This window comes from Amblyomma americanum, chromosome 4 (genome assembly GCF_052857255.1).
Source record: "Amblyomma americanum isolate KBUSLIRL-KWMA chromosome 4, ASM5285725v1, whole genome shotgun sequence".
In the NCBI taxonomy this organism is placed as follows: domain Eukaryota; kingdom Metazoa; phylum Arthropoda; class Arachnida; order Ixodida; family Ixodidae; genus Amblyomma; species Amblyomma americanum.
The window spans coordinates 75,454,375-75,478,657 of record NC_135500.1 but is presented as its reverse complement, the minus strand read 5'-3'; the positions used below and the strand labels follow the sequence as shown (position 1 = coordinate 75,478,657).

The window sequence follows — 24,283 nt, the reverse complement described above, 5'->3', positions numbered from 1 at the left end:
CCGGGTTCGAACCCGACCGCGGCGGATGCGGTTTTATGGAGGAAAAACGCTAAGGCACCCGTGTGCTTGGCGATGTCAGTGCACGTTAAAGATCCCCAGGTGGTCGAAATTATTTCGGAGCCCTCCACTACGGCAGCACTTTCTTCTTTCACTCCCTCCCTTATCCCTTCCATTACGACGCGGGTCAAGTGTCCAACGGTGTACGAGACAGATACTGCGCCATTTCCTCACCCCCCCAAAAAAAAACCCAAACAACCAACACCTCTGATTTTCTGGCATCCAGTCAGTCCGTGCTTAAGGCTGAGATGTTAAAGCTTTGTCCTGCCCGTTAGATGCTCTGCTGCGCAGTAACCCTCGAAGATTTCTTCGTGGTCTTTCTTTTGTTCGCACTTAGCGAACGTTTTAACAGTGCTCGAAACAGGCGCTGATAGATGCGATTCTCGCCATTGCGATAACTACTTCATAGCAGCTGGTTATCTTTGTTTAAAAAAATAAATATGTAAAACATATTGACCAATCTCTATCGGCGTCACATTCAATTTCTTAAAACTGCCGGTCCGATTAAAAATTGCGAATGTTCCTCAAATATATCGACGGAGGAGCTTCAGTTTGCTAGACGAGAGATGGTCCACGCGGGATGTGTACACCGCGGCCAGACTCGTTTATGCATGCGTTCCTGCACATTATTGGCGGTGCGGTACAGTGTTGCCAGAATTCTCTGTAGCTTTGTACAGCGTTCCTGGCATTTATGCAGCCTATTTTATAGTCAGTGCTGTAGCCGGATATAACTTCAGAAGCTCTGTCCACATAAGGACCCCGCAAAGATTTTGTCCACCACAAAAAGTAGTCCATTGTAAAACTTCTAAACATAAGAAAAAATAATGATCTCTAGATTTTTCATACCTGGATTGGAATAAGGTGAAACATTGAAAAGCTGATGCTATTTACTGTTATGATTGCCTAGCGCCGTAACACAGGATGTCGCAGACCGCGGGCCATAGTGGCTCAGCCATAGGTATGTGGGTCCTCCATTAGGGGGAGCAAAGTTTCACTAGAGCGCCCCCTCCCTCCCCACCCCCAACTTGTAGCTGCCACAGCTAAGAACCTGCATGCCTAAGCATTGGCTAGACTGCCATTGTCATCAACTTTTCGGAAAAACGGAAGTTGTTGGCCGCTCTAAAGGGCAGCTAGCAGGGGAGCTTCTTTAGGATTCGTTCATTCGTAAGTTGGGAAGCGATGAGTGCGTCACTGAGACGTCGGTTGTTTTGCAACGGAGAGAATCTGTTGCTATAAGCTGAATAACCTGTTCGTTGTTGATGTTCGAAGGTGAGGGAGGAGCGTCCTGTTTATTTGCTTTCCATGCTCCTTTGATCCTTTATGAGCCCCTGAATCATCTTAGATCAGATTACCTTGATATTTAGCCGCATCATCAAATCAGTGGACATAACTGGGCATGCGCGGCTGACTCCTCGAGCATGTACATTTGATTGCACTTCTATTTGTTGCAAGTCAGCGCTCCTTCTCTGTGTCCCTCTCACGTCCTTTTCCTCGCGCTAATTATCCTCCCAATCAATACCAACAGCTGTTCTTTCTCATTTGTGTCCTACTATAGTATCTGCCGCTGCGCCACCTGCAGAGGAATAGAATAAAGTTAGCGTAGAATTGGAATGGAATTAGAGTGGAATTTGACTGATTATAAATAGAATTTTAATGTCTTGCCATTTGTCACACCTAAGTTGCTTTAGTGCCGCCGGTAATTTTTATTATTAATACATCCCACAGAAGTTCAGTGACTGATCTATCGCATAGTGGCCTGTACTATTGGCACGGTTCGCTCGCCACGCGCTTTGAGACGACAGTTACTCCCCAGCAGAGGAGACGCCAGCCGGTCCAGTGACCTACATAAAGGGAAACTTACGCAACGATCTACGCTATGAATAGACGGGCAGCACGCCAACTGAACGTCGGCGTCGGTGGTTCAGTGGTAGAATACTCGCCTGCCACGCGGGTGGCCCGGGCTCGATTCCCGGCCGACGCATGTTTTGCTCCACATTGTTTTTACAATGGCGATTGCAAGGCATCTAGCGTGTTAGCATCGCCGAAGATTTCCCCACTCGAACACGTTCTGCCCGAAAACACATGCTACAGTTTGCCAAATCCAAGATAATCAATTATAAACTCTGGCATGATACTCTAAAAGTTGGTGAGAAAATTGATAACTTTGATTACGAAGCCGAGAGGTTGATACAACATCAGCCATAGCACCTCACTTCAGCTCGTCCTCAAAACTGCAGTCAAATATCATTCTCTCTACCAACATTAGAAGCCATCTGCCAAAGGGCGACGCATTAAGAGGCCTTATCAACACATCCGACGCGTTGCTTATAGTACTTACCGTTAAGTTCAATCTTACTTACCTCATTTCGACATATTCAGGCGCGATCGCTTCACCAGGCGAGGAGGCGGCGTTTTCTTAGGTTCTCATACCTCTTTGCCCTGCACTCACGTCCCAATGAAGTCCCTCTATAAATCATATTTGTCGGATGCAATGCCGCTCACCCACATTTAATCCTCGGAGTTCGTTACCGGCCCCCACACGCTAACAATACCTTTGTTACTGAGTTTCATGAAGCCCTGCAAGCTGTAACTTAACCCAAAATCCAAACACCCTCATCCTTATGTTTGGCGGCTTCAATTTTCCGTCCATCACGTGGTCTGACATTACTTCTAAATCGTCAAAGCAAATCATCGAAACCCATTTTGTTCACACGGGACCAACATTTGGATTATCACAAATAGTGAATTCGCCAACCAGACCAACTGCTTCTATTGAGTTGAGTTGAGGTGCTGAATGCTACAGATGGGGTTAGCCTTGCTTTATCTGCCGGCAATTGCTCCACCGCAGCGTCCCTTCTATATTAACAATGTCCTAAAGCTTGTCGCATCTACTCCGCTATGCGCACAGCCTCTTATAATAGCACATATTCTCTCCCGCAGTCACCATCAAAGCACACAATCAATCCACACAGTACACACCACAGTCCACTCCAGAAGTAAACATCTATGTACATATTCAGTCACAGTAGAACACAGGTCAATATAGTGCCACAATCCAAACACACATTCACTCACAGTATAACGTAGTCCACTCCGGAAGACACCATCTACGCACACATTCAATCACAGTAGGCCATAGTCCGTTCCTGCTGTCACCATTTAGAGACAAGATCCGTGTCCTGCAGAAATGTTAAAAGAAGGCGTGCAGCCTCCCTTCTTGTAGTCTGGGCAGTACATAATAAAATGTTCGATATCCGCGCACACACCACATAAAGAGCAGAGCGGAGACGATGCTATACCAGTCATGCATTCATGCAGGAGTGCGAGCAGAGGCCGTGCGAATTCGATATAGAAGGGTCGCCTGAGATCTTCTCAGTCCCTTGGTCACACATGGCTTGTGGGACGCACTCCACAGGATACTGAAGTGATCGAGCACAGTTTTCCTGCAGAGACTTTTCCCATATTGAGGTACTTTTTTGATGGAATCCTTGATAGAGCTTTATGGGCGAGATTGTCTGCCACCTCATTACCGTTGACTCCTATGTGAGAGGGCACCCATTGGAAATGTATAGTAAAGCCTCTGCTGTGCAGATTCTGCACCAAGCGCAGAGAGCTTATAGACAAGGCGTCAGTAGGGAATCCGTGCTCTAACCTCTGAAGGGTAGATTTTGAATCGGTTAGGATGACAACAGGTTGAGCCGGACAAGACCCTAACTTCCGTAAAGCCGCCTCAATAGCAACATTTTAAGCCGCTTTAGGGAATACGACAGCAGTACTCCCTCGCCGCGCACCCGCCCCGCCACATGGAGCTCATGTGGGTGTCTGCACACTCTGAGAATCCCGGAAACGAGGCTGCCAACGCTTTAGCCCGAGGTTCTCTCAACCAGGCACCGGCGGCCTCCGATCTGGGATTCTCACGGGAGCGCATGCATTACTTCAGTGAACTGACGCAGGCCTGCAAAGCCGAGCGTCGGCTGTACCGCCCCCCCCCCCCCCATCCCTCCTTCGACAATTACCATCAGACACTTTGGAGGCGGCTCCAAACACGCACCTTACCCTCCCCTTATATACGCTCGCGCTATCATCAAGTCCACACAAACCCCTCCTGTACCCTCTGCCATCACACCAAAGCCCCTCTCGATCATATCCTTTTCCTCTGCCCGGAGGATCCTCCCCCGCGGTGCCTGGAGCACCTTACCACTTGGGAGGCTTGGGAGACCCTACTGCGCTCCGAGGACCCGACCAAGCAAGCCCTCGCCACAGGCCGGGCTGCCAGAGTTATGAGCCTCCGGGACATGAACGTTTGAGTGCTGTGGTGCCGTGCGGGGGCCCAAGGACCTGCGCGTCCTAAACTCCCCTGTATGTAATAAAGTTTCCACCACCACCACCGTGAAAATTTGAAGATGGCAGGCATACTCTGTTTCCAAGTGTTCAAGTACAAGCGAACGCATTTCTGCCAAAGGAGAGCTGCGCTTTGCGCTCACGTGGGGAATTGTGACCTTACAGTTGAGGGTCGGAAAAGACCAGGGGGGTTTCAACGGATTCCTTTGCCTTCGGACATTAATGCCTAAAGGACTAAGAGTACTGAGTGCCAAGTAAGCCTTCGACTCATATCTCTTGCAGAGCCGCTGGAGAAGGGATCGCCCAGCCACCGTCTCTCCTAGGCGGCCAAGATGCATTAGTAGTCCCTGAGAAGCGATAAGGCTAATAGGTTTCGATGGGGACTCATGAAGTACTGCCTTATTCGCAGCCGCCTGGGGAATTCCAATGGCTCTTCTTAGGCCCTTTCTGTGGACAACTTCGAGACGTTCAAGTTGTGATGCCGAGGGGGAATTTAAAGGTAATTGATACATTATGCGACTTACCACCAGCGCTTCATGAAGTCTGACCATTGAAGAAGGAAGGTAGGTGCAATTCTAAGGATCACATTGAGACGAGAAGATATAGATGAAACAATCGCGTCTACAGCTTTTCGCCACTGTAGACGAGAGTCAATAATGACGCCCAGGAAACGCGTGTGGTTGAATTGACGGATGCAAGAGAGACCGAGGTCTATCTTCAACCGTGCTTTACGTCTTCTTACACCTGGAAACAGAACAAAGCCGGATTTTTCCACTGACAGAGACAACGCCACACCTTAAAGGTAAGCTTGTGCCGAAAGTGGAGCCTGTCGAGTTATCAGGGCTAATCGCTTGTGTTGGTAGCCAGTAATCCAAATACAGATGTCGTCAGCATAAAGTGACATACGCACTTGCCTGCAACTTTTTTTCAACGAATCTTGAAGGCCAGCCATTACGACGTTAAGGATCGTGGGGCACACCTCGTGAAAGAACCCTTTGGGTGCTTAAGGTGCTCCCTAACCGTACACGAACCGCGCGATCACTTACGAACTTGTAAATGAATCTTAACGTATGGCCCTGTATGCCTATGCCTTTCAAACTGTTTAGGATTGAGCTCTGAAGCACTCTGTCGTAAGCTTTCGCAACGTCAAGAAAAATGGCTAAGGTGGAAAGGCCGAAAGCTCTCTGGTGTTCAATGTGACTGACCAAATCTAAGACACTATCTTGGGCACTAAGACCTCGGCGGAATCCAGTCATACGTGTTGGAAGTGCCTTGCTGTCCTCAAGCCACCACGATAAGCATTCATATACCAGCTTCTTCATCAACTTATCTACAAAGGAGGTCAATGACACAGGGCGATACGAGGCAAGGTCTGTCATGTCTTTGCCAGGGCATCAGTACTGGAACTACATGTGCCACCTTCCATGACGGAGGAACATCGCCAGTCTCCCAAACTCGATTGATGAAGTTGAGGAGCTCCTTTCTGAGTTACAAGGGCAGAATATTCAGCATTTTATTGGTGATGCCGTCGGGACCTGGTGCGCACCGGCGCCGCAGGCAACTGAGCGCAGTCTGAAGCTCACGAAGCGTGAACGGGACGTCCATGATTGACCTGGAAGAAGCAGGTGGTGTATATATATCTACTCCAGAATTAGCGCGTACGAGCGCGTCTGCAAATTCCTCTGCCAAGCACGCAATAGGTTTTTCCAGGCTTCGAAGGGCGAGATTCTTCAACAAGGCTGCCAATAACTTGCCATACTCTCGTCATCGGTAAGAACGCAGTCCAACTAGCACAGAATGAGGCCCATTGCGACCTTTACAGTTTGTTCGTGTGCCGTCTAATGGCAGAATTCAGCCTATTGAAGGTCGTTTTCTGTTGCCTGTCGTCCTTCTTCCGCACAAGTTGGCGCTCCGCCCTTCTCGCTGCGGAAAGGTTCCTGAGTTTTAAATCCGGGGCCGGAAAATGATCACGTAACTTGACTGCCGTAGTTGCTGCTAGCTTACTAGATATGTTGTCAACATCATCACCAGAAACACGTTCTAGGTTCTCTCTGTACTTGTCCCAGTTGACAACATTGCTAATTTTAGGACCATGCATACGAAAGTCGGCAGCAAACTCAAATATCGTATAGTGATCACTTCCCATGCGGTCAGGCGCTGTTGACCAACGCGTCACGCGGACGTCAGGTGATTGCAGCGTCAGGTCTATAGCTGTCGCTGAGGCTGGAGGCCGGAAGAAAGTGGAGCGTCCGTCATTGGCAACACACAGGTCCAATCTGCGTCCACGGGAATCCGTGTTCCTGTCACCCCAAACAGCATGATGGGCGTTGAAATCACCGCAGATGATTCTAGGAGCTGGGCAACGGTCGCAGAGCTGCTGTAGAAACAAATCCAATGCTACCTTCTTCCGCGGAGACACGTACACGGATGCAATAGAAAGGGTTCGAGAGCCGAGCTGTATTCCCACAGCCGCTACCTCAATGTCATCCGTGCAAAGATCGGCAACGCTTAGAGAAACATGTGGAATTTTTCTTCTTATGTAAAGCGCAGCACTTCCGGCAGGAAATGACTTTATGCTGCAGTTTTTATGGGCGACATATCCAGTCAAACATCTCCCGCTTGGTAGGCACGCTTCTGCCAGGGCCAATACTGGAACACAACTCTCTATCAAGAATAGTTTTAGTTCAGCTAACCGACTTAAAATCCCAGCGCAATTCCACTGCAATATAAACGGCACTTTTCGGTGCATGTGAGATCCACGAGGTTTAACCCCATCCATTTTAGTTCGCAAGGAAGTTTGCTGTGAAGGTGGTAATTAGGGACTCACAAGAAAGCACCAGCTGTAGGGAAGTTCTTCAGGTTGCCAGGCGCCATCGCTAGAACATGTGAACGCAGGGACCCGAACAAAACATGAAGAAGGTCAGACATACGTTGATTTTCGAGCTCCTTATTTTGCGCAACGCACTAACTTACATCGACAAATGATGCCGACGGGGACACACTCTAGGCCGCAGTAGCTGGTTTTTGTCACTTGTCCATATGAGGCTCCCCCTTGCCGTGGAGTCTGGCTGTGATCCGGGCGCTCAGGAACATGGACACTCTTTGCTGGAGGTGGAACAGCCGACTCGCGCGCACTGGGCCTTGGCGTCTTGCTGGACTCAGGTCTCTTAGGGACATTCTTGGGCAACGCAACAACATCAGACTCCAACACTGGGAACTCGCCTAATCATGGGACAGGCGTCTCAGTCGGTGGGGTTTTTGGACCAGCAATCAAGGATATCCGACAGTGCAGAGCGCTCACACGGAGGAAGGGGCAGCCTCCGAAACTCGCTGGATGATCACTACCGCAATTGGCGCAAGCCAAATCTGCCTTGCAGGTTTTAAAGTCGTGGTCGCCTCCGCACAGCTTACAGCGTCGATCCTTTGTGCAAACTTTGGCCACGTGCCCAAAGCGTTGGCATCTAAAACACCGTGGAGAAGCTTCAGTGAAATCTGCAACTGCGTGTTTTGTGAATCCCAGATCAATTTTTTCGGGGCGCTCTGAGTTGGGAGCGAATGTCAACATGATAGAGTTGGGAGATTTCGCAGCCTATTCTTTTCCTGGAGACTCTACACGACGCACAAGTCGTTTCACGTGCAGTACACCTTGTGGTTTCAGATAATCAAGTAGGTCGCGTTCTGAATACCACTTTGGTACACCCTTAATAACACAGGTGTTCTTCATGTAGGAATGGGGCAACCGCACGTTAAATTTGATGCCAAAAATCTGAGAGCTCTGCAGGAGCTTGTCAACCTGCTCTTCCGTCGAGACATCCAGCTGAAGAGCCCCGTGCATGGTGAACCGACTTCGAATCGGAGCTGATACCAGCAGTGATTGAATGGCCGCGAAAAATAAGATGGGATTCTTCTCTCTTATATCAACCCCCTTTTCTGTGGGCTCAATCACTTTCGGGATCCCTATCGTTCGTTGCTTGCGATGACTCACCAACTTGAAGCCCTCGTTGTCCACGTCAGCCATATCGGCCACTGACTCGTCACCGTCCACAATCCTTGACTCATCCCCACTGAACGATGAGGTCTCGCTGGACGGGTGGTCGTTTCCATGTTCTGGTCACTCCACAGCCTGGGAAGCCATGGCCCCCTCTTCCGAGCCAGACTCCTTTGAATGGCGTGGTCCCGGCGCCGGAGCAGCCGTACTCTTCCCATAGGGACAATACCGACTTTGAAGATGCTGCCGTCCACGAATATTCAAATAAAAGTAGATAAATTATGGAAAATGAGGTAAATAAACAGAGCTGAGTCGACAGTCGATCGAACAACGTCTTCGTCTTCCTCTTTCTTTCAACCACTTCTGTTCGCTTGTTCTACACGTTATGTATTGTTGTTCGAACCGAAAGTTGCGTCGCCTCGAAGCTTCGTTTGCTTTTGCCGCATTCTGCCTACTCTCTCCGCGGGCCCTCCTTTTTTACGTGCAAGCGTGAAGGCCCCGTTACTCAGAAAGGCCGGTGCCATCGTCGTTGCCATTGGCGTGACGGAAAAGTTACGTGGGGCTCCCATAGATAGCGCCAGCTACACCAGCGGCGCGTCAGCGGCGCGAGGAACTGGGAAAGGAAGTATTTGATGGTGTTTTTTTCCGGAACAAGGTTTAACACTGAGTATCATCGAAAGATGCCACAGGGTGGGTAAAAAAATAATAAGGCGCGACCAGTCGTTTTGAAACTCCTCGACATTTTGAAAAAAATTCCCTATTGAGACCATGCTATTAACGCAAAAAGACCAATATAAGCTCAAAATCGAAACAAAATAGCTCAAGATTATTAGCTGAGGACTTTTCTAAACGAATAAAGGAAATATAGAAACAGCAGTGGAAGTGCTGTGAAGAAGGGGGGAAAGAGGGCGCCAAGCTTTAATGCTAATCAATGATAAGCTAAGCGTTAATAGCGTACTGTATGGTTCGGATGAAACAAGAGTTCCTCGCTTTAAGCTTAGAAAGAAATCAATCTGGCTCTGGACTAAGAGACTTCAGACCGCTAAAATACTAAATGTTAATTGCAAAAGTGCCATAAACAAGAGAAATGAGTTGGAGGCCCTTCTGCTTTTGCACGACCCTGAAAAAGCGGTTTTGACAGAAACTTGGCTTAACAATACATTGTTTGACAGTGAGCTCATTAACACTGGCTACAGTTCGTACCGAAAGAATCGTGATGGTAGAGGTGAAGATGCCAGCATTCGGTTTAAATAATCCCTGTGAATTTCGCCAATGCCGGATGTACCCAATGTAGAGTGCATTTTTTGCACAACGTACTATGGAAACGTTAGATATATTATTGGAGCAATGTACTGGCCCACCAACTCTACCGTTGTCGTATTATAGGAGCTTAAACGATATTTGTGCACGCATGTGAAACCTGATAATCGTATTTTACTATCAGTAATAATAATTGGTTTTGGGGGAAAGGAAATGGCGCGGTATCTGTCTCATATATCGTTGGACACCTGAACCGCGCCGTAAGAGAAGGGATAAGGGAGGGAGTGAAAGAAGAAAGGAAGAGAGAGAGAAGCGCCGTAGTGGAGGGCTCCGGAATAATTTCGACTACCTGAGGATCTTTAACGTTCACTGACATCGCACAGCACACGGGCGCCTTAGCGTTTTTCCTTCATAAAAACGCAGCCACCGCGGTCGGGTTCGAACCCGGGAACTCCGGATCAGTAGCCGAGAGCCCTAACCACTGAGCCACCATGGCGGATCCCATTTTTACTATCAGTCTACTTCAGGCAAATTAAAATATCATGATATTTTACTATCAGGATATTTTAATTTGCGTGAAGTATACTGGTCAAGGTATTCAGTTAAAAAGCATGACCCCCAGGTGAAGCTATGTGGGCATTGCTTTTGGCTTCGACTTATTGCAGAATGTAGAAGAAAATACCATATTTCAGGGCAATTCTCAATCAATGCTCGACCTCTTTTTTGTTAGCGGATCAATTACTGCCAAAACAAATAGCCAGAGAGTAGACAGAATATCGGACCACAAAGCTGTGCAGTTCACTACTGAAGACGCCGCTTTGGATAAGAAATCTAAACCTTCATCCCATCGAAACTTTTCTCGAGATACATTATAAGTATCTCGGACTTTTGACCGCGAATGACTTCACTTATACTAAGCACATTAACTACATATTGGTTAATGCTAAGCGCAAGTTTTCCTTTCTGAGGATAGCTTAGAGACTTCCTACTCCTTTTGTCCGACTGCTCGCATACAAAAACATTCTGCCGATACTGGACTAAGCCTGCGTTATTTGGGACACTTTTACTAAAACTTACACTAATTAAGGTAGAAATGGTCCCAATAATAGCAGCTCGCTTCACTTAACACAGATTTGGATGTACATAAGTTCCAGATCCAAGAGGGGATCAGTCGGGCCAGTTGGTGCATGACAAGAAAAAGCGCTGGCGTGTGTCTCCTTCTCATTTGTCCCGTCCTCAGCGCTGTGAATTTTTCTTTTGACAGAACTGTTAACCAAAGCGGGCTTGCCGCCATTAACGCAAATAAACCATGCGTCACGACTAAAATTTGTCTTTCAATTTATTAACGGCCGGTATAAGACAGATTTCACGAGAATAATTTCTTTTTCATCTGGTTACGCCACTGGGCAAAGACATAGCCGCACAGTAACGCCATTTGCCAAGCGCAATAATCGTTTTAAGTATCCTTTCTTTTCACGAACAGTAATTTAAGGGAATCTCTTAACCAATTGCCACGTTTTGAAATTGTCTATGTCGACATTTCTTTCCAGTATTGTTTAAAAATCTTTTATGTATGCTTATTTACCAAAATTTTCAAACTACCTTATTCTACTTTGTTTTTGTGTTCATTGCCTGTGTTGTTACGTTGTGTTTACTTGTCTATCCCACCCTGCTAAAATCCTCAGTGGGGATTGCAGTATAAGCTAAATAAATATAGATAACAATGAAATGTTACAAGTGCAGGGCATATGTATGCATGCAGTGCGTGCCAGTATTAAAGCCAGAGTGATATTTTAGGGCCCAACTCGTAACTGGATCGGTTTTGTCTCGCGTATTAGCTGAAACAGCTCACACACAGACACCCGCACACACACAACAGAATAAGCATCTAGCCTCTCGTTCAAGAGAGCCTTGAGGGCTTGTCTTGCATGTTTATTACTCAATGATATCGCCAGAAGTAGCGGACCAGAAAATATAACTAGAATTTTAAAGTGTCTTTTAGTGAGGGTGAGGGAGGGCTGACGATGTGAGGATGAGGGCGAGGGAGGGCCAGCAAATTTTTCGAAGTGAGGGTGAGGGCGAGACAGGGCCGCAAAACTTTTCAGAATGAGGGCGAGGGGGAGAGAGGGCCATGGATGCAAAAGTGAGGGTGAGGGAGGAAAATTAAAAAAGAGGGCATTTGCCCACCTCTGCCCCTGACCATCGGGCCCTCGCGTTGCGAGTCACACTACCGCTACACCACGCCGGCACGCTCGCCGGCACAAATGTTACAAATTAAACACATTCACACATAGTCATCAAAAGTCCTTTGATTTTTGGCCCATTGTGATTATGACAGCACTTTTTTTTTGAACATCTGATCCTCTTGAGCCATTCCGTGAAAGAGAAGAGGTCTCCTCTCTCCCGCGGCTTAACCGTTTTGCGTATGCTGCTCGTATCATTCGATGCCGAACGAGCAGTCCCGGTACGAATCTCAGAGGAGGGGCGGGGGGGTGAGGGGAGGGACGCCCGTATTCTTGATCCCTAAGCAAAGGAGGGGTCAGGGTGCCTCCCGGTCCCCACCCCACTCCGCGATTTACGCCTCTGGCGGAAGACCAGGATACTAAGCATTAGGCATGATGAAACAATGACAGAAAAATAAAGTGCTTTAAAATACAGGTAACAACACAAGGTAAGAAGTGGATTAGTTCAATGGGAAAGAAGTAGACTGTAGAACAATACAGAAATGGGAAGAGGCTAATCAGGAAGATCGTTCTATGTTAACTCAAGATGCGGCGCCCTATTCTCTGAAGCTAGATCAGGGTGCCTTGGAACGCGAAGCTCGAGAAGGAAACTTAACCAAGAAGATGACACATGCGCATGGTGTGGTAAATCTGTAGAAATAGTTGAACACCCAATTCTAGAATGCGGCAATATTCACTGGGATGTCGATGCAGACTCACCCATTCTCCTTGAGGCCTTGGGATTCAGCGATAACAGAGGTAAAGTGAATGAATCAGCTGCAGAAAAAGCGATTGGAAGATTGGCGGCTCAAAAGCAGAATGCTAGCATAAGCTTAGAAGCGAACGATTCGAAATCGTACTTAAAGATAACGGAGAATTCATAGTCTGATTTATTGTGCATAGCACTGACACCGTTAAAGACATATATATAAAAAAACCAAGCATGATGGCAATTTCTACCACACCCATTTAGGAAATGTTCCGTCCGTCCGGCCATCCGTCCATTTTCCATCCGTCAGTTCAGGATCTGCCCACTGGAGACAAATGCAGGGTTATTTTATTTGACGCATTAGGATGAAGGCGACTCCATCTGCTGCCACAGCGAATTCCGCGCAAAAACATCGAATTGCGAGACCACGAGAGCATCGAGTTCATATTTCGGGGGTCGAGAACAACGCACCACTAAAAAAATCAAAGATCGTCCAAAATGTGCGAATAAAAAATAAAGCGCCCAACGTGGGGCTCGAACCCACGACCCTGAGATTAAGAGTCTCATGCTCTACCGACTGAGCTAGCCGGGCGACACGTACAAGTCTCCCAAAATAAGTAGGCAAAGAATGAGAACATTAAGTGAACGTTGCGAGAGTGGGTTGACAGAGTGATAGCAGTTGGTTTGGAGGAGGAGTAGGAGGAGGAGGAGCAGGAGGAGGAACAGTAGAAGGTAGGCAGCGCTTTGGAATCTGGCCTGGCATTTCCGCCATCCTTAGAAGGTGCTAAGCGGAGTGAAGCGATGGTTTTCACCACCTTTTTTTCTGATCTCTCACGCTCTCTCACCATATAATTCTATGAGCCGAATGCTGCGCTCGATATCTCGCTGCAAACATGGCGATCAAATGCTGCAGAAGACGAAAAAATAACTGGGGGACAATTAAGCTCCTCCTTTAAGGGTGTGATATGAGAGGGGTTCCTACCACGCATACACCGACACTCTTTCCTCTTTCACAATCCCAGTGATTACATGAAAGAACAAACGGTATAAATTCAATGCCCCGCTTTAACCAAGCCGTACGAGCGTGCCGGCGTGGTGTAGCGGTAGTGTGACTCGCAACGCGAGGGCCCGATGGTAAGGGGCAGAGGTGGGCAAATGCCCTCTTTTTTAATTTTCCTCCCTCACCCTCACTTTTGCATCCATGGCCCTCCCTCCCCCTCGCCCTCATTCTGAAAAGTTTTGCGGCCCTGTCTCGCCCTCACCCTCACTTCGAAAAATTTGCTGGCCCTCCCTCGCCCTCATCCTCACATCGTCAGCCCTCCCTCACCCTCACTAAAAGACACTTTAAAATTCTAGTTATATTTTCTAGTCCGCTACTTCTGGCGATATCATTGAGTAATAAACATGCAAGACAAGCCCTCAAGGCTCTCTTGAACGAGAGGCTAGATGCTTATTCTGTTGTGTGTGTGCGGGTGTCTGTGTGTGAGCTGTTTCAGCTAATACGCGAGACAAAACCGATCCAGTTACGAGTTGGGCCCTAAAATATCACTCTGGCTTTAATACTGGCACGCACTGCATGCATACATATGCCCTGCACTTGTAACATTTCATTGTTATCTATATTTATTTAGCTTATACTGCAATCCCCACTGAGGGTTTTAGCAGGGTGGGATAGACAAGTAAACACAACGTAACAACACAGGCAATGAACACAAAAACAAAGTAGAATAAGGTAGTTTGAAAATTTTGGTAAATAAGCATACATAAAAGATTTTTAAACAATACTGGAAAGAAATGTCGACATGGACAATTTCAAAACGTGGCAATTGGTTAAGGGATTCCCTTAAATTACTGTTCGTGGAAAGAAAGGATACTTAAAACGATTATTGCGCTTGGCAAATGGCGTTACTGTGCGGCTATGTCTTTGCCCAGTGGCGTAACCAGATGAAAAAGAAATTATTCTCGTGAAATCTGTCTTATACCGGCCGTTAATAAATTGAAAGACCAATTTTAGTCGTGACGCATGGTTTATTTGCGTTAATGGCGGCAAGCCCGCTTTGGTTAACAGTTCTGTCAAAAGAAAAATTCACAGCGCTGAGGACGGGACAAATGAGAAAAAGACACACGCCAGCGCTTTTTCTTGTCATGCACCAACTGGCCCGGCTGATCCCCTCTTGGATCTGGCACTTATGTACGTCCAAATCTGTGTTAAGTGAAGCGAGCTGCTATTATTGGGACCATTTCTACCTTAATTAGTGTAAGTTTTAGTAAAAGTGTCCCAAAAAACGCAGGCATAGTCCAGTATCGGCAGAATGTTTTTGTATGCGAGCAGTCGGACAAAAGGAGTAGGAAGTCTCTAAGCTATCCTCAGAAAGGAAAACTTGCGCTTTACATTAACCAATATGTAGTTAATGTGCTTAGTATAAGTGAAGTCATTCGCGGTCAAAAGTCCGAGATACTTATAATGTATCTCGAGAAAAGTTTCGATGGGATGAAGGTTTAGATTTCTTATCCAAAGCGGCGTCTTCAGTAGTGAACTGCACAGCTTTGTGGTCCGATATTCTGTCTACTCTCTGGCTATTTGTTTTGGCAGTAATTGATCCGCTAACAAAAAAGAGGTCGAGCATTGATTGAGAATTGCCCTGAAATATGGTATTTTCTTCTACATTCTGCAATAAGTCGAAGCCAAAAGCAATGCCCACATAGCTTCACCTGGGGGTCATGCTTTTTAACTGAATACCTTGACCAGTATACTTCACGCAAATTAAAATATCCTGATAGTAAAATATCATGATATTTTAATTTGCCTGAAGTAGACTGATAGTAAAAATGGGATCCGCCATGGTGGCTCAGTGGTTAGGGCGCTCGGCTACTGATCCGGAGTTCCCGGGTTCGGACCCGACCGCGGCGGCTGCGTTTTTATGGAGGAAAAACGCTAAGGCGCCCGTGTGCTGTGCGATGTCAGTGCACGTTAAAGATCCCCAGGTAGTCGAAATTATTCCGGAGCCCTCCACTACGGCGCTTCTCTCTCTCTTCCTTTCTTCTTTCACTCCCTCCCTTATCCCTTCCCTTACGGCGCGGTTCAGGTGTCCAACGATATATGAGACAGATACCGCGCCATTTCCTTTCCCCAAAAACCAATTATTATTACTGATAGTAAAATACGATTATCAGGTTTCACATGCGTGCACAAATATCGTTTAAGCTCCTATAATACGACAACGGTAGAGTTGGTGGGCCTGTACATTGCTCCAATAATATATCTAACGTTTCCATAGTACGTTGTGCAAAAAATGCACTCTACATTGGGTACATCCGGCATTGGCGAAATTCACAGGGATGATTTAAACCGAATGCTGGCATCTTCACCTCTACCATCACGATTCTTTCGGTACGAACTGTAGCCAGTGTTAATGAGCTCACTGTCAAACAATGTATTGTTAAGCCAAGTTTCTGTCAAAACCGCTATTTCAGGGTCGTGCAAAAGCAGAAGGGCCTCCAACTCATTTGTCTTGTTTATGGCACTTTTGCAATTAACATTTAGTATTTTAGGGGTCTGAAGTCTCTTAGTCCAGAGCCAGTTTGATTTCTTTCTAAGCTTAAAGCGAGGAACTCTTGTTTCATCCGAACCATACAGTACGCTATTAACGCTTAGCTTATCATTGATTAGCTTTAAAGCTTGGCGCCCTCTTTCCCCTCTTCTTCACAGCACTTCCACTGCTGTTTCTATATTTCCTTAATTCGTTTAGAAAAGTCCTCAGCTAATAATTTTCAGCTATTTTGTTTCGATTTTGAGCTGATATTGGTCTTTTTGCGTTAATAGCATGATCTCAATAGGGAATTTTTTTCAAAAAGTCGAGGAGTTTCAAAACGACTGGTCGCGCCTTATTATTTTTTTACCCACCCTGTGGCATCTTTCGATGATACTCAGTGTTGAACCTTGTTCCGGAAAAAAACACCATCAAATACTTCCTTTCCCAGTTCCTCGCGCCGCTGACGCGCCGCTGGTGTAGCTGGCGCTATCTATGGGAGCCCCACGTAACTTTTCCGTCACGCCAATGGCAACGACGATGGCACCGGCCTTTCTGAGTAACGGGGCCTTCACGCTTGCACGTAAAAAAGGAGGGCCCGCGGAGAGAGTAGGCAGAATGCGGCAAAAGCAAACGAAGCTTCGAGGCGACGCAACTTTCGGTTCGAACAACAATACATAACGTGTAGAACAAGCGAACAGAAGTGGTTGAAAGAAAGAGGAAGACGAAGACGTTGTTCGATCGACTGTCGACTCAGCTCTGTTTATTTACCTCATTTTCCATAATTTATCTACTTTTATTTGAATATTCGAGGACGGCAGCATCTTCAAAGTCGGTATTGTCCCTATGGGAAGAGTACGGCTGCTCCGGCGCCGGGACCACGCCATTCAAAGGAGTCTGGCTCGGAAGAGGTGGCCATGGCTTCCCAGGCTGTGGAGTGACCAGAACATGGAAACGACCACCCGTCCAGCGAGACCTCATCGTTCAGTGGGGATGAGTCAAGGATTGTGGACAGTGACGAGTCAGTGGCCGATATGGCTGACGTGGACAACGAGGGCTTCAAGTTGGTGAGTCATCGCAAGCAACGAACGGTAGGGATCCCGAAAGTGATTGAGCCCACAGAAAAGGGGGTTGATATAAGAGAGAAGAATCCCATCTTATTTTTCGCGGCCCTTCAATCACTGCTGGTATCAGCTCCGATTCGAAGTCGGTTCACCATGCACGGGGCTCTTCAGCTGGATGTCTCGACGGAAGAGCAGGTTGACAAGCTCCTGCAGAGCTCTCAGATTTTTGGCATCAAAGTTAACGTGCGGTTGCCCCATTCCTACATGAAGAACACCTGTGTTATTAAGGGTGTACCAAAGTGGTATTCAGAACGCGACCTACTTGATTATCTGAAACCACAAGGTGTACTGCACGTGAAACGACTTGTGCGTCGTGTAGAGTCTCCAGGAAAAGAATAGGCTGCGAAATCTCCCAACTCTATCATGTTGACATTCGCTCCCAACTCAGAGCGCCCCGAAAAAATTGATCTGGGATTCACAAAACACGCAGTTGCAGATTTCACTGAAGCTCCTCCACGGTGTTTTAGATGTCAACGCTTTGGGCACGTGGCCAAAGTTTGCACAAAGGATCGACGCTGTACGCTGTGCGGAGGCGACCACGACTTTAAAACCTGCAAGGCAGATTTGGCTTGCGCCAATTGCGGTAGTGATCATCCAGCGAGTTTCGGAGGCTGCCCCTTCCTCCGTGTGAGCGCTCTGCACTGTCGGATATCCTTTATTGCTGGTCCAAAAACCCCACCGACTGAGACGCCTGTCCCATGATTAGACGAGTTCCCAGTGTTGGAGTCTGATGTTGTTGCGTTGCCCAAGAATGTCCCTAAGAGGCCTGAGTCCAGCAAGACGCCAAGGCCCAGTGCGCGCGAGTCGGCTGTTCCACCTCCAGCAAAGAGTGTCCATGTTCCTGAGCGCCCGGATCACAGCCAGACTCCACGGCAAGGGGGAGCCTCATATGGACAAGTGACAAAAACCAGCTACTGCGGCCTAGAGTGTGTCCCCGTCGGCATCATTTGTCGATGTAAGTTAGTGCGTTGCGCAAAATAAGGAGCTCGAAAATCAACGTATGTCTGACCTTCTTCATGTTTTGTTCGGGTCCCTGCGTTCACATGTTCTAGCGATGGCGCCTGGCAACCTGAAGAACTTCCCTACAGCTGGTGCTTTCTTGTGAGTCCCTAATTACCACCTTCACATCAAACTTCCTTGCGAACTAAAATGGATGGGGTTAAACCTCGTGGATCTCATATGCACCGAAAAGTGCCGTTTATATTGCAGTGGAATTGCGCTGGGATTTTAAGTCGGTTAGCTGAACTAAAACTATTCTTGATAGAGAGTTGTGTTCCAGTATTGGCCCTGGCAGAAGCGTGCCTGCCAAGCGGGAGATGTTTGACTGGATATGTCGCCCATAAAAACTTCAGCATAAAGTCATTTCCTGCCGGAAGTGCTGCGCTTTACATAAGAAAGGAAATTCCACATGTTTCTCTAAGCGTTGCCGATCTTTGCACGGATGACATTGAGGTAGCGGCTGTGGGAATACAGCTCGGCTCTCGAACCCTTTCTATTGCATCCGTGTACGTGTCTCCGCGGAAGAAGGTAGCATTGGATTTGTTTCTACAGCAGCTCTGCGACCGTTGCCCAGCTCCTAGAATCATCTGCGGTGATTTCAACGCCCATCATGCTGTTTGGGGTGACAGGAACACGGATTCCCGTGGACGCAGATTGGACCTGTGTGTTGCCAATGACGGACGCTCCACTTTCTTCCGGCCTCCAGCCTCAGCGACAGCTATAGACCTGACGCTGCAATCACCTGACGTCCGCGTGACGCGTTGGTCAACAGCGCCTGACCGCATGGGAAGTGATCACTATACGATATTTGAGTTTGCTGCCGACTTTCGTATGCATGGTCCTAAAATTAGCAATGTTGTCAACTGGGACAAGTACAGAGAGCACCTAGAACGTGTTTCTGGTGATGATGTTGACAACATATCTAGTAAGCTAGCAGCAACTACGGCAGTCAAGTTACGTGATCATTTTCCGGCCCCGGATTTAAAACTCAGGAACCTTTCCGCAGCGAGAAGGGCGGAGCGCCAACTCGTGCGGAAGAAGGACGACAGGCAACAGAAAACGACCTTCAATAGGCTGAATTCTGCCATTAGACGGCACACGAACAAACTGTAAAGGTCGCAATGGGCCTCATTCTGTGCTAGTTGGACTGCGTTCTTACCGATGACGAGAATATGGCAAGTTATTGGCAGCCTTGTTGAAGAATCTCGCCCCTCGAAGCCTGGAAAAACCTATTGCGTGCTTGGCAGAGGAATTTGCAGACGCGCTCGTACGCGCTAATTCTGGAGTAGATATATATACACCACCTGCTTCTTCCAGGTCAATCATGGACGTCCCGTTCACGCTTCGTGAGCTTCAGACTGCGCTCAGTTGCCTGCGGCGCCGGTGCGCACCAGGTCCCGACGGCATCACCAATAAAATGCTGAATATTCTGCCCTTGTAACTCAGAAAGGAGCTCCTCAACTTCATCAATCGAGTTTGGGAGACTGGCGATGTTCCTCCGTCATGGAAGGTGGCACATGTAGTTCCAGTACTGATGCCCTGGCAAAGACATGACAGACCTTGCCTCGTATCGCCCTGTGTCATTGACCTCCTTTGTAGATAAGTTGATGAAGAAGCTGGTATATGAATGATTATCGTGGTGGCTTGAGGACAGCAAGGCACTTCCAACACGTATGACTGGATTCCGCCGAGGTCTTAGTGCCCAAGATAGTGTCTTAGATTTGGTCAGTCACATTGAACACCAGAGAGCTTTCGGCCTTTCCACCTTAGCCATTTTTCTTGACGTTGCGAAAGCTTACGACAGAGTGCTTCAGAGCTCAATCCTAAACAGTTTGAAAGGCATAGGCATACAGGGCCATACGTTAAGATTCATTTACAAGTTCGTAAGTGATCGTGCGGTTCGTGTACTGTTAGGGAGCACCTTAAGCACCCAAAGGGTTCTTTCACGAGGTGTGCCCCACGATCCTTAACGTCGTAATGGCTGGCCTTCAAGATTCGTTGAAAAAAAGTTGCAGGCAAGTGCGTATGTCACTTTATGCTGACGACATCTGTATTTGGATTACTGGCTACCAACACAAGCGATTAGCCCTGATAACTCGACAGGCTCCACTTTCGGCACAAGCTTACCTTTAAGGTGTGGCGTTGTCTCTGTCAGTGGAAAAATCCGGCTTTGTTCTGTTTCCAGGTGTAAGAAGACGTAAAGCACGGTTGAAGATAGACCTCGGTCTCTCTTGCATCCGTCAATTCAACCACACGCGTTTCCTGGGCGTCATTATTGACTCTCGTCTACAGTGGCGAAAAGCTGTAGACGCGATTGTTTCATCTATATCTTCTCGTCTCAATGTGATCCGTAGAATTGCACCTACCTTCCTTCTTCAATGGTCAGACTTCATGAAGCGCTGGTGGTAAGTCGCATAATGTATCAATTACCTTTAAATTCCCCCTCGGCATCACAACTTGAACGTCTCGAAGTTGTCCACAGAAAGGGCCTAAGAAGAGCCATTGGAATTCCCCAGGCGGCTGCGAAGAAGGCAGTACTTCATGAGTCCCCATCGAAACCTATTAGCCTTATCGCTTCTCAGGGACTACTAATGCATCTTGGCCGCCTAGGAGAGACGGTGGCTGGGCGATCCCTTCTCCAGCGGCTCTGCAAGAGATATGAGTCGAAGGCTTACTTGGCACTCAGTACTCTTAGTCCTTTAGGCATTAATGTCCGAAGGCAAAGGAATCCGTTGAAACCCCCCTGGTCTTTTCCGACCCTCAACTGTAAGGTCACAATTCCCCACGTGAGCGCAAAGCGCAGCTCTCCTTTGGCAGAAATGCGTTCGCTTGTACTTGAACACTTGGAAACAGAGTATGCCTGCCATCTTCAAATTTTCACGGTGGTGGTGGTGGAAACTTTATTACATACAGGGGAGTTTAGGACGCGCAGGTCCTTGGGCCCCCGCACGGCACCACAGCACTCAAACGTTCATGTCCCGGAGGCTCATAACTCTGGCAGCCCGGCCTGTGGCGAGGGCTTGCTTGGTCGGGTCCTCGGAGCGCAGTAGGGTCTCCCAAGCCTCCCAAGTGGTAAGGTGCTCCAGGCACCGCGGGGGAGGATCCTCCGGGCAGAGGAAAAGGATATGATCGAGAGGGGCTTTGGTGTGATGGCAGAGGGTACAGGAGGGGTTTGTGTGGACTTGATGATAGCGCGAGCGTATATAAGGGGAGGGTAAGGTGCGTGTTTGGAGCCGCCTCCAAAGTGTCTGATGGTAATTGTCGAAGGAGGGATGGGGGGGGGGGGGGGCGGTACAGCCGACGCTCGGCTTTGCAGGCCTGCGTCAGTTCACTGAAGTAATGCATGCGCTCCCGTGAGAATCCCAGATCGGAGGCCGCCGGTGCCTGGTTGAGAGAACCTCGGGCTAAAGCGTTGGCAGCCTCGTTTCCGGGATTCTCAGAGTGTGCAGACACCCACATGAGCTCCATGTGGCGGGGCGGGTGCACGGCGAGGGAGTACTGCTGTCGTATTCCCTAAAGCGGCTTAAAATGTTGCTATTAAGGCGGCTTTACGGAAGTTAGGGTCTTGTCCGGCTCAACCTATTGTCATCCTAACCGATTCAAAATCTACCCTTCAGAGGTTAGAGCACGGATTCCCTACTGACGCCTTGTCTATAAGCTCTCTGCGCTTGGTGCAGAATCTGCACAGCAGAGGCTTTACTATACATTTCCAATGGGTGCCCTCTCACATAGGAGTCAACGGTAATGAGGTGGCAGACAATCTCGCCCATAAAGCTCTATCAAGGATTCCATCAAAAAAGTACCTCAATATGGCAAAAGTCTCTGCAGGAAAACTGTGCTCGATCACTTCAGTATCCTGTGGAGTGCGTCCCACAAGCCATGTGTGACCAAGGGACTGAGAAGATCTCAGGCGACCCTTCTATATCGAATTCGCACGGCCTCTGCTCGCACTCCTGCATGAATGCATGACTGGTATAGCATCGTCTCCGCTCTGCTCTTTATGTGGTGTGTGCGCGGATATCGAACATTTTATTATGTACTGCCCAGACTACAAGAAGGGAGGCTGCACGCCTTCTTTTAACATTTCTGCAGGACACGGATCTTGTCTCTAAATGGTGACAGCAGGAACGGACTATGGCCTACTGTGATTGAATGTGTGCGTAGATGGTGTCTTCCGGAGTGGACTACGTTATACTGTGAGTGAATGTGTGTTTGGATTGTGGCACTATATTGACCTGTGTTCTACTGTGACTGAATATGTAGATAGATGTTGACTTCTGGAGTGGACTGTGGTGTGTACTGTGTGGATTGATTGTGTGCTTTGATGGTGACTGCGGGAGAGAATATGTGCTATTATAAGAGGCTGTGCGCATAGCGGGGTAGATGCGACAAGCTTTAGGACATTGTTAATATAGAAGGGACACTGCGGTGGAGCAATTGCCGGCAGATAAAGCAAGGCTAACCCCATCTGTAGCATTCAGCACCTCAACTCAACTCAATACAAGCAGTTGGTCTGGTTGGCGAATTCACTATTTGTGATAATCCAAATGTTGGTCCCGTGTGAACAAAATGGGTTTCGATGATTTGCTTTGACGATTTAGAAGTAATGTCAGACCACGTGATGGACGGAAAATTGAAGTCGCCAAACATAAGGATGAGGGTGTTTGGATCTTGGGTTAAGTTACAGCTTGCAGGGCTTCATGAAACTCAGTAACAAAGGTATTGTTAGCGTGTGGGGGCCGGTAACGAACTCCGAGGATTAAATGTGGGTGAGCGGCATTGCATCCGACAAATATGATTTATAGAGGGACTTCATTGGGACGTGAGTGCAGGGCAAAGAGGTATGAGAACCTAAGAAAACGCCGCCTCCTCGCCTGGTGAAGCGATCGCGCCTGAATATGTCGAAATGAGGTAAGTAAGATTGAACTTAACGGTAAGTACTATAAGCAACGCGTCGGATGTGTTGATAAGGCCTCTTAATGCGTCGCCCTTTGGCAGATGGCTTCTAATGTTGGTAGAGAGAATGATATTTGACTGCAGTTTTGAGGACGAGCTGAAGTGAGGTGCTATGGCTCATGTTGTATCAACCTCTCGGCTTCGTAATCAAAGTTATCAATTTTCTCACCAACTTTTAGAGTATCATGCCAGAGTTTATAATTGATTATCTTGGATTTGGCAAACTGTAGCATGTGTTTTCGGGCAGAACGTGTTCGAGTGGGGAAATCCTCGGCGATGCTAACACGCTAGATGCCTTGCAATCGCCATTGTAAAAACAATGTGGAGCAAAACATGCGTCGGCCGGGAATCGAACCCGGGCCACCCGCGTGGCAGGCGAGTATTCTACCACTGAACCACCGACGCCGACGTTCAGTTGGCGTGCTGCCCGTCTATTCATAGCGTAGATCGTTGCGTAAGTTTTCCTTTATGTAGGTCACTGGACCGGCTGGCGTCTCCTCTGCTGGGGAGTAACTGTCGTCTCAAAGCGCGTGGCGAGCGAACCGTGCCAATAGTACAGGCCACTATGCGATAGATCAGTCACTGAACTTCTGTGGGATGTATTAATAATAAAAATTACCGGCGGCACTAAAGCAACTTAGGTGTGACAAATGGCAAGACCTTAAAATTCTATTTATAATCAGTCAAATTCCACTCTAATTCCATTCCAATTCTACGCTAACTTTATTCTATTCCTCTGCAGGTGGCGCAGCGGCAGATACTATAGTAGGACACAAATGAGAAAGAACAGCTGTTGGTATTGATTGGGAGGATAATTAGCGCGAGGAAAAGGACGTGAGAGGGACACAGAGAAGGAGCGCTGACTTGCAACAAATAGAAGTGCAATCAAATGTACATGCTCGAGGAGTCAGCCGCGCATGCCCAGTTATGTCCACTGATTTGATGATGCGGCTAAATATCAAGGTAATCTGATCTAAGATGATTCAGGGGCTCATAAAGGATCAAAGGAGCATGGAAAGCAAATAAACAGGACGCTCCTCCCTCACCTTCGAACATCAACAACGAACAGGTTATTCAGCTTATAGCAACAGATTCAT

At 47.8% G+C, this 24,283-nt stretch overlaps 3 non-coding genes across 3 annotated transcripts; 1 reads left to right on the top strand and 2 right to left on the bottom strand.

Annotated features, from left to right (window-relative positions):
• The first annotated feature begins 1,967 nt into the window (after positions 1 to 1,967).
• Positions 1,968 to 2,038, top strand: TRNAG-GCC (transfer RNA glycine (anticodon GCC)). Its single transcript has one exon. It is a non-coding gene; the product is annotated as a tRNA-Gly (tRNA).
• An 11,058-nt stretch (positions 2,039 to 13,096) lies between these two features.
• TRNAK-CUU (transfer RNA lysine (anticodon CUU)) lies at positions 13,097 to 13,169 on the bottom strand. The gene has a single exon. It is a non-coding gene; the product is annotated as a tRNA-Lys (tRNA).
• A 10,351-nt stretch (positions 13,170 to 23,520) lies between these two features.
• TRNAG-GCC (transfer RNA glycine (anticodon GCC)) lies at positions 23,521 to 23,591 on the bottom strand. Its single transcript has one exon. It is a non-coding gene; the product is annotated as a tRNA-Gly (tRNA).
• Between the last annotated feature and the right edge of the window lie 692 nt (positions 23,592 to 24,283).